Here is a 5,841-nt window from a genome sequence, read left to right on the forward strand (position 1 = left end):
CTGTAATCACAGCACTTTGGGAGGCTGAGGTGAGCAGATCACAAGGTCAATAGATCGAGACCATCTTGGCCAACACGGTGAAGCTCCGTCTCTTCTAAAAATATAAAAATTAGTTGGGCGTGATGGCATGTGCCTGTAGTCCCAGCTACTTGGGAGGCTGAGAAAGGAGAATCGCTTGAACCTGGGAGGCGGAGGTTGCAGTGAGCCGAGATCTCACTACTGCACTCCAGCCAGGTGACAGAGCGAGACTCCGTCTCAAAATATAAAATAAAATAAGAAAGAAAGAAAGAAAGAAAGAAAGAAAGAAAGAAAGAAAGAAAGAAAGAAAGAAAGAAAGAAAGAAAGAAAGAAAGAAAGAAAGAAAGAAAGAAAGAAAGAAAGAAAAGGAAAGACCTCCTATGTTAGTTTGTCACAAATCTCCCCAGCCTTGATATCTGATCAAGTTCCTCATCCCTCACTCTTGATACCTAAGTTCTTGGCCTGCTTTCAGCAAGAATTCTGTTAAGCTAGTTTACCCTTAAGATCTAATCAAGCTCTTCTTAGTAATTTTCCCCACTGACTCCTCACTCTTCTTGTTGGTATAAAGCCCCCCACCATCCCTGCTGGGTTTGGAATTGAGACCCATCTCTTTCCCCCGTTGCAACAATCTGGAGGAAAGTCTTCTTGCCATGTTTAGCAAGTGGCCGGTGCATAATTCCTCTTTAACTTTTCTTTGATGAAGCCAGTGGTTCTCAAGCTCTAGGAGATATAGACCCCACACAGAGGCATGCATCTTTCTTTCTGCTGGAGCACAGGTCCACATCTACATGTGGCCCAGGCATGCATGAAGAGACATACTCACTGGCACCTCTCCATACCTGCACTGACTCCATTTATGTATTTAAGGACAGAGAAATGCAAAGCCAAGTCAGAAAGAGCATTCACTCTTTTGACACATGCAGGGGTGTCTCTGGGTGGAAACAGACCCAGACAAATCTCAAGGTGGGTGAGTGTGATGCCCTCTCCTCCTCTTCTCTACTCAGCAGCCTCCCTGATCCAAGCTCTCTCCCTTTCTACCTTCCTGTCAGTACCTCCGAGGCTTTCAGTGGGCACACCTCGAGTGCGTGATTCACCCCAGGCTGAAGTCATGGTCCCTTCCTAACAGTCTGCATGTTCACAGAAAAATAATCTAAGAATACTGAAGGATTTAACCACCATTCATGCATATGTTCAGGCCTGAGCAGGTTGGGAAGAGAGTGTTTCCCAAATCATTCAAATCAAAGAGCACAATATATGGCACAGCAATTTTCAAAGTGGGTGACTGGGCCAGCAGCATCCTATGGCCTAGGACTTGAGAGAAGCACACCTTCTGCAACCCCTACCCAGGCCTACTAAATTAGAAGTGCTAGGCATGCAGCCCAGCAATCTGTTTCCCAGAAAACCCTCCAGGGGATTCTGAGGGATGCCAAAGTTTGAGAAGCACTGAAGGTGTAGTTCAGAGTGTGGGCCCCAACTCCATCCCCAGGTTTGAACTCTGATCCTGCCCCTAACTAATTATGGTTCCCCGACCACTTCAATAAGCTTTCTGTTTCATCTTCCTTCCCTGCCATATAAGGACATTGATAACAATTGTCCATAGATAATTAAATGGGTGAATGCATTTGAGACATTTAGAGCAGTGCCTGACTCAGTGAATGCTACAACCAGAGGGCTGAAAAATACGGTGGAAAGCTTGAACTAGAACCATATATACACATACTCACATACACACACAGTCACATACACACAGAGTCACATATACACACACATACAGTCACAGACATGTACACAGGCCCATACCCACACGTGCACACACACCAGAGTGGGCCAAAGTGGGAAAATATCTTGTGAGTTTAACATGGACAGAGACAGAAGACAAATAAAAGTCAAGAAGAGAATCAGAGAAGGCCAGATGCCAAGGGCCATGTCCAATAGTCCACCCAAGATGGGTGGTAGGAAGCTCCTCCTAATTGTTGTGGAAGTGGACAGATTAGGTGAGAGAGGAAACAATTGAACAGCATTAGCTCTCTCCTAACTCCTACAAGGCACAGTGAATGCAGTAACTGGAGACTTGATCTGATGATAACTGCTAATTCACTGGCACTTGCGATGATTTGAGGTCAGAACATCGTCCTCCTTGGGAAGATCAAGCCGTGATAAAGACACTCTTGATTTGGACCCTAAATTGGGTTGATCATGTTATCAAACTTTAAGACTCTGCAGCTGCATCACACCACCAGGAAACCAGTGACAGTGCTGGGCATGGTTTCCTCCCTTGCTTCAGTTTCTAGGTTTATTTCTGACAAAAGCTCCATTTGTCTCAACTGCTGAGACCCTACGGGAAGAAACAACAGGGTTAGATGCCACTTGGTAGTTTTCAAAAACACTTCTGCATGTATTTGAATGTCCGCACCATCCTATGAAGTATGCAGACACGGGTTGATTATTATTTTGTTCGATTATAATCATTAGCACTGCCCCAATTTACAAATGAAGAGACCAGGGCTCAGAAAGGTTAAACGACACACCCAGATTCAGTGTCTAACAGGACACAGGGCCAGGGCCCAGACCATCTGGCTGCAGGCTCATTGCCTGTTCCTGCACACTGCTTGTTCTGAAAGTCCAGCAGGCCCAGCCTCAGAGAGGGGACTCGGGTCAGGATTCACATGGTAGTGAACACAAATAGTTTGCATCCGAAGCCAAATCCTCAGCAAGACACTGCTTCTTCATCCCTTGCAATGGCGCCAGAAATCAAAATGATGGCAAGGATGGGCCCAGGCTGCGGACCTGGGTTTCACACGTGCTGTGGGCAGAGAGTGGAAACGTGGCTGGCACTGTAGGCCCAGGAACACTTGCACTGCCTGCACAGGTGCCAAGCACCACACCGCTGCACCACAAATCCACCAAGAGTTACACTTTCTAACAGCCATTTTAAACTGCACCCCACTTTATCATTTAGGCCACAACTTGAAAAGAATCTCTGGAGGAACACTGTCCTGAAACTGAAAACTAAGGGAGAGAAAAAGCGGGTAGTAGTAGTCAATGTCTTCTTAGCAAAGAAATTCTCAGAGGACTGAAGAAAGGACCAGGTATTAGTTCTCTATTGTGTAACAAATTACCACACATTTAACAGATTAAAAAAGCACATTGATGATCTTAGTTTCTGTGGGTCTGAGGTCCAGGCCTAGTTCAGCGAGGTCCCCTTGCTTAGAGGCACAGAGGCTAATATCAGTGCTGGCTGGCGCTGCATTCTGACCTGAGGCTTCACTGGGGCAGGGAGCTGCTCTAAGCTCCCTTCGTTTTTCACAATTCAGTTCCTTGAAGCTGTAGAGCTGGGGCTTCAGGTTCTTGACGACTGTTGGCTGGTAGCTGCTCTCCACTCTTACAGGCCACCTGAAGTTCCTCACCACATGGCCTCTGAGATGGTTCCAACATCTGTCCTACCCAAATCTCATGCTGAATTGTAGCCCCCAGTACTGGTGGTGGGGCCTGGTGGGAGGTGATTAGGTCATGGGGGCGGGTCCCTCATGGCTTGGTGCTGTCTTCATGATAGTGACTGGATGAGTTCTCTGGAGAGCTGGTCATTTAAATGAATGGCATCTGCCCCACCACTTACTCCTGCTTTTGCCATGTGACATGTCAGTTCCCACTTTGCCTTCTGCCATGAGTAAAAGCTCCCTGAGGCCTCCCCAGAAGCTGAGCAGATGCTGGCACCATGCTTCCTATAGAGCCTGCAGAACTGTGAGCCAACTAAACCTCTTTCCTTTACAGATTACCCAGCCTCACATAATTCTTTATAGTAAGGCAAGAATGGAGTAGCACAGAAAATTGGTATTGAGGAGTGGGATGTTGCTATAAAGATACCTGAAAATATGGATGTGACTTTGGAGCTAGGTAACAGAAGAGTTTGAAGGACTCGGAAGAATAGAGGAAGATAAGGGAAAGTTTGGAAATTCTCAGAGACTGGTTGTGACCAAAATGCTAATGGTGATATAGACAATGAAGTCCATGTTTTCTCACACCATGGGTTAGGACACACGTGATCTGGCAAAGAAGTTCTGTGTTTCTCTCAGATGTGAGGAGGAGTCTGAGAACTTCACAAGAACAGGAACACTGGGAGGCAGTGATGATGGGTGAGGGCACCCCAGAGCCTGTCCTCCACAGGGCATATTGTTTTCATCTATGAGTGATAGAAATTACAGTGCTCTCCCTCCTTTATCTTGTTAGGCTTGGTTCAGACCCATATGGTGGCCAGCATGTCACTGATAGTAATTTTTATATGTCTGCAAGCACAGCAAGGTTATGCCATGCCCCACAGCCCCGTGCATGTCCACTACTCTGTGACTTCACTTACATCATTCCATCAGTCTGGAGGAGACACCCTTTGCCTCCCAACTGATTCTTCCCAAGGTCTTTCCTGATCACCAGGTTCACCCATGTCAAAAGAATCCCTACCTGAGTTCCCATAACATGTTTCACTTACATCTATGGAAGCACGACTTTGCATTAGGTGAAGCTTGTTTCATATGTGCTCTGTGAGTTACATTACGAACTTATAGAAATAGAGATCATCTCCCCAGCATAATATTTCCAGCACTTGACAAAGGATGTGATCCACAGTAAATGCTTAACAGACGTTTGATCAATCAAAGAAAAAATAAATGTGCATAAACACCTCTACTTTAAATACTCTCAGAATCAAAGGGGTTCAGAGTCAAAGGGAATATTCTTTAGGACCATCTTTAAATAACAGAAAAGATATACATTGATTTTATGACATTCTCTACATCACATGGAGATGGTCCTACTGAGGCTCCACATCAATGTGATTTGACAGTGACACAGAAGGTGTGTGTTTAAGTCTGAGTCCCCTAAAGAGTCAGACATTTCCTATATATGTGTATTCACATCCCTTTGTGTCCAGGAAAACACATGAGGGAAATGGTGGCTTGGAGTGGTCAATGTGCACAGGATACAGTGAAGTCCACTAGACCACATGGCATTGTCATGGATGATGCTGGGGCCTGGATCAAAAAGTGGTGTTCCTATCGTTTGCTTCCCAATTTATCTGCTTAGAAATTCTCACTGAGATGGTCTTGACAGTTACTTTGATTCAGTATGTTTCGTGATGAGGTCAAGAAGCCAAAGTAACTTATGGAAAGTGAGGTGAGATCTTAGGGAAACATTATTTAGATTTAGCATATCCTTAGGAAAAGGCCAGATTACTGGTTAGTTCCCACTAATGTAAGCAAATGGGCACTCAGACCTCAAGAGCATCATCAGTGACTGAGATGCTGTATAGATCAGATGCTCCCACCCACCCAGCTTCCACCTCTCCCCCTTCCCCTCCCCCTCCCCTTCCCCTTGCTCCCCTCCCCCCTCTTCCCTCCCCTCCCCCTGTGGGGAGGAAGAATCAGCCACTGGTGGGGCTCTGCATGGCCCCAAGCCACTTCTCATTCCTCCTCCTGATGTGCTTTGATACAGTTCTTTTACTTGCCATGGTACTTCGGGTAGAAATAGATATATTTAAGCAGCTGTTCACTCTCATCTTAAGGACTCATTAGCATTTTAAGAGCTGTTGATAAAGAACCTAAGTGAAAAGAAAAAAGTCTCGAAAAGGAACTTCACACAAAGACAGAGCATTGCTGAAGAGTCTCCCCTTCTCCTAAGGGCTCACGTGTGGCAGAAAGTCCTCAGGACTCATGGCAATTGATCCAACAGCCATGTTTCAAATGGTAGGCAGGGATCTGAGAAAGTTGGTATGACCATGCTTTAATGTAAAAAAGATTTGTCTTTCCACACTTTTTTTTTTTTTTTTTTTTT

Source organism: Rhinopithecus roxellana, chromosome 13, assembly GCF_007565055.1.
Source record: "Rhinopithecus roxellana isolate Shanxi Qingling chromosome 13, ASM756505v1, whole genome shotgun sequence".
Lineage (NCBI taxonomy): Eukaryota > Metazoa > Chordata > Mammalia > Primates > Cercopithecidae > Rhinopithecus > Rhinopithecus roxellana.